Raw genomic sequence first — 8,708 nt, 5'->3', positions numbered from 1 at the left:
TCATGTGGAAATGTGTGTGTTTTTTGACATTCTGACGCCACAGTGTCATTCCACAGTGCAGTGTAATGGTGTTTATTAGGAAAACATCAGCCATTTTTGTTTGCTCCGAGGAAACAAAAGTACAAGAGCTTCTTTCCAACATTTAGTCTTGAAATCCAATTTAGAAATACTAGAGACAGCAAATGTTGAATATGTTGGACTCAGTTTTACAAAATTGAGCATTGCATCTACACAACAGGGTCATCGGCATCACGGCAGAGACTTGCCTCAGCTAGTTAGTGATCTTTGAGATTGCTAGCATTTTGACATTGATGGTGTTAATAGTTTGACAGTTGACGGTAAGTTGTTTGAGTAGAATTTTACAAGTGTGGATTTGAGAGAGCTGGACAGAATAAAGGACTAAAGTGCTGCTGCATCGCTTTCTTTAGATGATTACCAGCACAATAAGTAAGAAGTAAAAATGGATGTGTATGTTTATAAAGAAATTCTGAATTTCTTTATTAAATTAATGTTGGATGCCACTGAAAGTGCCAGTAAAGAAAACTTTAATTGGTGCGAATAATATGCTAGTTATTGACATATTGGTGGATTTTTTTTCCTTGAACTTTTAAAATCCTCCAGTGTTACATTACACAGCAAACCTGGTGCAGTGGAGTAAAAACAACACGTCTTTGAATCATTGGTTTACCTCAAATACCTTGGTGAGTAGGAGCAGCTCTGCCAAGCTGACTGTGGCCAGCCACCCGGACGCACCACAGTGTGATGTCCGAAAGCCTTTGACTGCCTTTTGGGAACTGACGTGAAAAACAAGACACTCATAAATATCTCTATTTATTCATTTGTGTATGTATTCCTTGTTTTTTTTTTTTCTTTCCTCATAATTTTGACTCCAGACATGTGGCTTTTAGTAACTGGGGTACTATACCACTGGACCAAATCAACAGGCCTTTTCACTCTTCATACATTTTAATACTGTTTAATAAATTCTCTCAGAAATTGAATAAAACTAAATTAAATCTTGAAACCAGAGAAAAAACTGATTAAAACAGAATTAGTAGAAGTGTCTGAGGTCTCAGTTTATCTGCGAATAGAGCTCCAAAGTTGGCTAAAATGCCCGGTTTCCATGACCTCTATTTTGGACAATGTAGATTGCAGAGACATAGGGCTGATATTATTTGAACGCTAGCTTGGAGTTCTTTTTTATCACTTAGAATGTGGTTGTTTACCCTAATGGACTATAACGTGTGTTGATCGTTGTGATCTAAAGCTATCGAGCACATCTAGCTCTCTGTAAAATGTACTCAATGCGTTCTGGAGATTAGGACCTCTGCTGTTCAAATAGTGCAGTTGCATTAGATGCATTGGTACAGTAATAGAATCAGTGCTCGAATTGGGTCAAGTCCTTTGGTGGTTCACCAGTTGATGTGTAATTCATATATTTTTCATATCATTTTTTCCCCTAAGTCTATTTTTTACTTGCCCTAATGTGTTATGTGGGGTCCTGGATCCCCCCTCAATTCGAGCACTGAATAGAATCACTGCAAACACGACGTGAATCGCACATTCCTAGGACGTACGTGTCTATCGTTAATTGTTAATAATCTATTGTTACACCCCAAGCGAATAAAACTGGCATAATCATATTGCTATATTTCTTTTACTCTTTCCGTTTCTTACATTTCTATTCGTTTTCAACTATCATCATCTATCATCATATCAATTATCATACTGTTTGTATGATCTGTGTAAAGTAACCAGTTACTTATTTCCTATAACACTACTGAGTGCATTCAATTAAATTCCTTACATTAAAAAAAGTGTACACCCCGATAAGCAGCATCTACGATAACTGTGTCATATTTCTTCATAATTCGAGTTATAAACAAAGCCTGCATTCTTCTTTACACTGTGCCTGATTGCAGATCATTTTTTTCAGCGGGCACGTTTGCCAGTGTTAACACCCAGGGAAAATCAGTGTGAGCTGTGCTGTATTCATTTTCTACAGACAACATCATGTGCATGGCAGGTTGGAAAACCCGTATTGTATATCACTGTGGCTAAATTCTGTCAAACAGAAAAAGAAAACCCAAATATAATAATATACTGTGACAACTTAATAAAAACAATTTTTTTTTTTTTTTTTTTTTTTTTTACCAAAACGATATTTTTTTTAATCTTGCCTAGAGTGTCTTGCTGCAAAGATCGAGTGAGGATTGGGAGCCATGTTTGCCCAAAAACCTTTTACTTATTGTTTTCTCACATACCTTAATACTTTAATCAAGACAATGTATGAATGAAACTAAACAATCTTTATTAACTCCAAGGACGGGACACAATTACACCTCGATATTCAACATATGACATACTCTTTGACACATAGACAGAGTGATGCACAGTAATTATATTCAAAAAAGTGTCACTTACTTGTCAAATATACATTCCAGCACAGTGAAATTCTTTCTTCACATAACCCAGCTTGTTAGAAAAAAGAGGTCAGAGATAATACAGCAAACCTGGAGCAGAGAGGGTTAAGGGCCTTGCTCAAGGGCCCAACAGGGGCTTAAACCTCCAACCCTCTGAACAGTAACCCAGAGCGACCACTTCTCCCAGGGTTAGGTGAGTCATTTTTTTGTGATTGGTCAAAATTTAAGCTGACACACTTAGTCTTACGGGCTAAAGTCTCATATTTCATGAACAAAATCAAAATATTATAATATAAGAAAACTCGAGGTCGAGAGAACTCGAATTCGAGTGCAATTACAGCATCAAGACTACTTGATATCTGTAAACAACTGCCTAGTGCTTTCTACTTATATATATAATGACTAACTCTTAAATAAGCTGTAAATTCTAAGCAGGATTCTATGACTTTGCTGCTGGTTTAATGTACTGTAGTGGGGATACATAAATACCTTTCGCCAGACCACCTTATAGCCCCAGGAAATAAAGTATGACTAAGCATACGGATGAAATTTCTGTCCAAACACAACATGATTGGCTCCAGTGATTTTCTCTTGCTGAAGTATGAACATTGTGAAATAATTGATAATATTCACTTCATTGTGGCTGTGGTTTAGGAAAGACTTGATTTCCTGTCTTGGGCAATGAGACATATTTTGGGAAAAGTAAAACATATTTTAAATTCCATTTAACAAATAGGGAATGGTATGATTTATTTAGTACCATGGCCATACATCCCAATATTTATGTGTGGCTGTCATACCAAGACACACACACACACACACACACACACACACACACACACACACATATTCCCATTCTACATTTTTCCCTCACTAGGTTTTGGATTGAGCTTGTGGAGTTTTGTGCTCATTCGGCCACAGGGGTGTTAGTAAAGTCAGGTACTGATGTGAGGTGAGGTGAGGAGGCCTGAGGTGCAGTCAGCGTTCCAATTCGTTTCAACAGCATTCTGTAGTGTTGAGGTTAAAGCTCTATAGCAGGCACTTAAGACCTTCCTGTGTAAACCGTATCTTCATGGAACTCGCTTAGTGCACAGGGCCATTGTCATGCTGGAACAGGTTTGGGTCTCTTGGTTCAAGTGAAGTAAAAATTTCATGCAACTGCATCTAAAAGCATCCTATGCAAATTGTGTGCCTCTGACATGTGGCAACAATTTAGGGGAGAACCACATGTCGCTGGAAGAGTCCTGAACATCCCGAACCATCTAGAGATGTTCCAGCGCCATTTGGATCCACCTTCATGTAGATTTTGGACATTGGACTTCTTTGAACATTTAAAGGCTCTGGCATGGAGGAGTTGGTGTTGGATCTCAGATGTTAAGCTATTTTATGAGTTGCTAGGTAGCTCCTGGTTCTTACTAAACACACTCTTGATATCACCCAAATGAGGATAGGTTCCAATTTTGAGTCTGGTTCCTCTCAAGGTTTCTTCCTTATGCCATATAAGGGAGTTTTTCCTTGCCACAGTTGCCCCAGGCTGCTCATCAGGGATAAACACACATCATTCTCTTTAATTCTTAAGTTTTATGAAGCTGCTTTGAGACAATGTCCATTGTGAAAAGCGCTTTAGAAATAAACTTGAATTCAAACTTGAAACTTGAACTTGAAGAGTCGGGTGTCACAATACTTTTGTTCATACAGCAGATATAAATAGCATATACAATCAAGAGAGCTTCTCAAAATAAAATCAGTTCATTGTGTATCCCATATAAATCTACCACAGGTTGTTTTTGGCCTGTCTGTTCTGCACAGTTGTTTTTGAATGCGAGCAGATTCCTACCATATACAGTATATTCTATTTTGAGTTTTCACACCACTGGTGTATTTCCATCTCTGGCTTCCTATAGCTGCCTGAAATGAGCTTTAAAATGCAGACAAATGCCAAACATGAAGACCTGTGATAACCTGTGATTTTCAAATTTGCACTGTTCCTCAACACATTTTTTCCTGTAAATCCATAAATTGAAGTAATCTTTCCCTACTCATCTCTTTGTAGTTGTATTAGTTTTTCTTCATTTTTTATCCAGCCCTTGGCAGAACCCTTTTAGTTTGTTTGTTAGTACCTTTAGGGCAAAATAACCCTGGCCAAAGAATATAATTTCCAAGCACACAACTAGTTACTAAAGTAAAATCTAAATAAAAGGCTGTACCAAACACTATAAATGTAAATGTTAAGACTGAGGCACAATCACAGAATAAAAAAATGATGCTAATTTCATTTCCTGCTAATCGGTTTAGACATGTCTTTTCTTAATATTGTTATTGTCCAAACTGAACTGTTTACCCCATCTCACCCTCCTGCACACAGGCCAATTATATGACATAAAAGAAAAGCCAGGACTATTATTTTGTCATTTCACTTTTATTGTCTGAAAGAGAAGGCACTATAATATCTTGTTTCTTTTGGCACACATGCTAACCCCTGATTTATTATGAGTATTAAACTCACTCTATAATTTGGGTGGGGGGATAATTATTCTCAGAGGATGGAGGGGAAAATATCTGATGCTTAATAAGTACTGACTTTTAACTAAGGTTAAATGAAGCACTAGGGTTACCATACTGAAGAAGAAAAAAAAAACAAGTAGATGAATTTGAACCTTGTTCAGCAGGTTCGATGACAGGTAAAGTGAATCATGCTGAATTCATGCAGAGCAAATATTTTCAAATAACATTCATCCCAAACACAAATCCCAACATTCCAACACAGGCCCAAGTGTATGAGTCAAAGGTTTGTTCACCTTGAATACTGGAAAATCTCATCTAGGATACATAGGTTTCACGTTTAATTGTGTAATAATGTTCTCTTAAAAAACACTCATACACATGCTTTTCCTTTAATGACAGCTATGCGAGCATGCTGCGACTCATTCACTTTTCCCCCGTGTGGAGGGTATGGAGGCTGCCAAGGTGCTTGCGAAACCCCTGACAGAGGGCTCACTGACAAGAATTTCCCATCGCTCCACTATCAGCATCAGATGAGCTGAGTGATCCCAATTACCTCTTGCCCAAATGCTAAGAGCAGCTCTCTTCCAACCGCCACCGTTTCGAAGAAAGGCAACCGTCATGAAAGATCCCTTTGTGAATGCTTGAAGTTCCTTGTTCTTCAACAGAAGTCTTAAATGCTGCTTAATTATGAGACTACTTACAACATTTATTTTTATATAACTTTATATGAACTAGAATGATGTAGCTGAGGTGAAGAAACAGTCATATTTGAAGAGTATGCTGACAGTACTGGCATTTCTACCTGTTTTTTATTGTTTTCCAGTTGAGGCATGTATACGGTGAGTTTAAATGGATACAAGTATGGTTCGTCACCCAAATGTGGACTGTTAATAACCTCAGCAATGATGAAAAAGTCTGAGTTTGGTAGGTCAGGTTCCACTCAAGGTTTCTTTCTTATAGCATCTTAGGTAGTTTTTCCTTGCCATAATCACCACTTGCTCTTTAGGGATTACCTTAAAAATGCTAAACATATATAGACTGATTAATAAATGTAAAAGTTATATTTGTAATCTATTTAATTCTGTAAAGCTGCTTTGGGACAATGTCTATCAAATGTGCTATATTAAAAAATGGAATGAATTGAATCGAACTGAATTGATGAGTATGCGTTCCCTTTTGAGAATGGTTTCTCAATGTCTCAGTTCTTTCTCACCACCAACAGAGATATACTTATAAATGTAAAACCTATTTATGTCCATAAAGCTGTGTTGTGGCAATATCCATTGTTGATAAAGATGAAGAAAGGATTGAATCGATAATTGGAGCAGTTAATAAGTCCAAATCCAAATAGAGAGTGATAGTTTCATCAGAGCACATGCCTTAAGATCCATGGTAGCCATTCTCCTGGAGTGTGAGACACTGTGTCTGACCAAATGTATGGTCGTTAACCTGAGAAGTCCAGATTTCTTCCATTGATGTTCAGGCGTATAAAAGGTGGTTTATTTCCATATGCTGCGGCTTCGATGGACTTTTGATCACAGACCGAATCTAAACATTGCTTGTGTCGGCCCAAAGACCAGACCAAATATGCGGCAGATTCGATTTTCTGCTTTTTGCAAACCAAACAACTATTCTCATCACAGGGGGGCTGGGTATTTTGGAAGGAGCCACATGTCCCCAACTTTTGCTCCAGATTTCCTATTTGTCAGCACTTCCAAACATGGCCACCTGGAGGGATGGGAGCAGACAGAGAGGCTCTTTTGCTAGGCGATGCCAAGCTTCTGTATATTATGTTTTGTGAATGCTTTGGATTTTTTTCACGGCGACCCACGTTACTCTAAACAGCTCCACGCTGCCCGAGCCTCACTGATACCAACCAGGCTACAAACGAAACGGTTGCCATAGCTGTCGCTCTTTTACTTCGGAGGAGACAAAAGCAAAAAAGATCAGTGGAATTCTGAAGAATTGTGTTATTCTTGCAAATATTCATACATTCAGATCTTTAATATTGGTCTATTTCTAAACTATGCATTAAATTCTCTCATATGTCACATCCTAATTTAAACCTTCTTTAAGTCTCTTTATCTGTCTCACCCCCACCCCCTAACCCACCCCTAACTCAATCTCTCTCTCTCTCTCTCTCTCTCTCTCTCTCTCACACACACACACACACACACACACACACACACACACACACACACCATTTTATCCACTTCTCCATTAATCCCTCTGCTGGTAGCAGAGGCACGCTTAATAAACGTCTCTGACAGAACTCTCTCCAAGCTTACTTTACACTGAGCAGTGCTGTAAAGCTCTGGAATGAACAAAGTACACAGACAGTGTGCAGCGACTGATTTTCCTATAAATTGTGAGCAGGAGCGCTTGCTCAGACCTGGAGGCTCCTGCCAGGAATGAAAACGACGCTTCTCTTTGGTTCGCCTGCTGTCTGCCTCATGCATTCATGCTTTCAAAAACATTTGAAAACATAACTAATAGTACAGAAATATCATTAAAATTCAATCACAGTGAACGATCATAAGAGAGGCTATGTGAAATGTATATATTCTAAGTAGAAAACGATATAAGAAATAACCGTGTGGTTTACAACCTTAACGGTTTTCCAGATAACTGTTTCTATCCAAAAGATAAAGCATGTGTTATTGTTTACTCTCTTATCATTTGAAGAATGGGGTTAGACAGGGGCCTCTGAACGAGTGTCTCACAGTTTTGTGTATTTTTCAGCCTGAGTAATCAACTCACATCTCAACTTCTTTGTACATAATAAAATAGAGAAACAGAGATTTAAAAGACTATAATTGGACATATTGTACATTGGAAAGTACGATTTATGTGCCAAAAAATGAACTTTTATTTGCAATTAAATTGTGATACAATGTCAGTTACCATATTTGGATTTAAGGGAGCGTGGTCTAAAGTAGAATTCTTATTCTTTTTTTCTTTTTTTAGTTTTATATTATATTAAATTGATTTTATTTTCAACCTCAATCCCAGAGGTCGAGGAATTACACACACCATGTACTTGTGTTAAATTACATATACACTAGATTAAACTCGAGTAAACTAAAAGTGCCCCTTTTAAAATTTCACTTGAGTGAAAGTCTAAAAGTATTTGCCTTCAAATGTACTTAAGTATCCAAAGTAGTATGATTTATTATGGCTATAATGTTCCTATTATCTTTTTTGTCATAAGACTCTTTGCTTAATCAACACAGTTTATGTGAAAAGACTCTAATATTCCTCTTAGCACATCAATCTAATAATCGAATGATATTAATTAGTCAATCACAGATTGATATCTAATAAAATTTCCATGAGCCCAAAACCTTCTTTTCAACTACTTTGTGCAAATATCATGCAATCGCACAAATAAGGCCACGGGTGTTGTGGCGAGTTCGAGTCAGGAGTTTCTTCCATCATTTATTTCTCTTAAAATGTTCTGCTGATTTCGAAAATGTTACATATTTCACTATAAAATGTACTAAAGTTAAAGTCTCCCCAAATGGAAATACTTCAGTAAAGTACAGATGATGTGAAAAACCTACTTAAGTACAGTAATGAATAACATTTACTTTATTACTGTCCATCACTGCTCTCTCCAGACCAGGTGTGCTGTGAATGCACCACTGTGCCACCCAGTTTTTATAACGTATGCGTCCATATATGTCAGATGTCAGAACAAAAATAAGATTGTACCGATTAGCTTTTTTCCTCTACCAACTTATCCTCTATTACTCAACATTGTGAGTCAGACCACAAGCA

The sequence above is a fragment of the Silurus meridionalis genome, chromosome 16, assembly GCF_014805685.1.
Source record: "Silurus meridionalis isolate SWU-2019-XX chromosome 16, ASM1480568v1, whole genome shotgun sequence".
Classification (NCBI taxonomy): Eukaryota; Metazoa; Chordata; class Actinopteri; order Siluriformes; family Siluridae; genus Silurus; species Silurus meridionalis.
Note: the sequence above shows the minus strand (reverse complement) of the source record.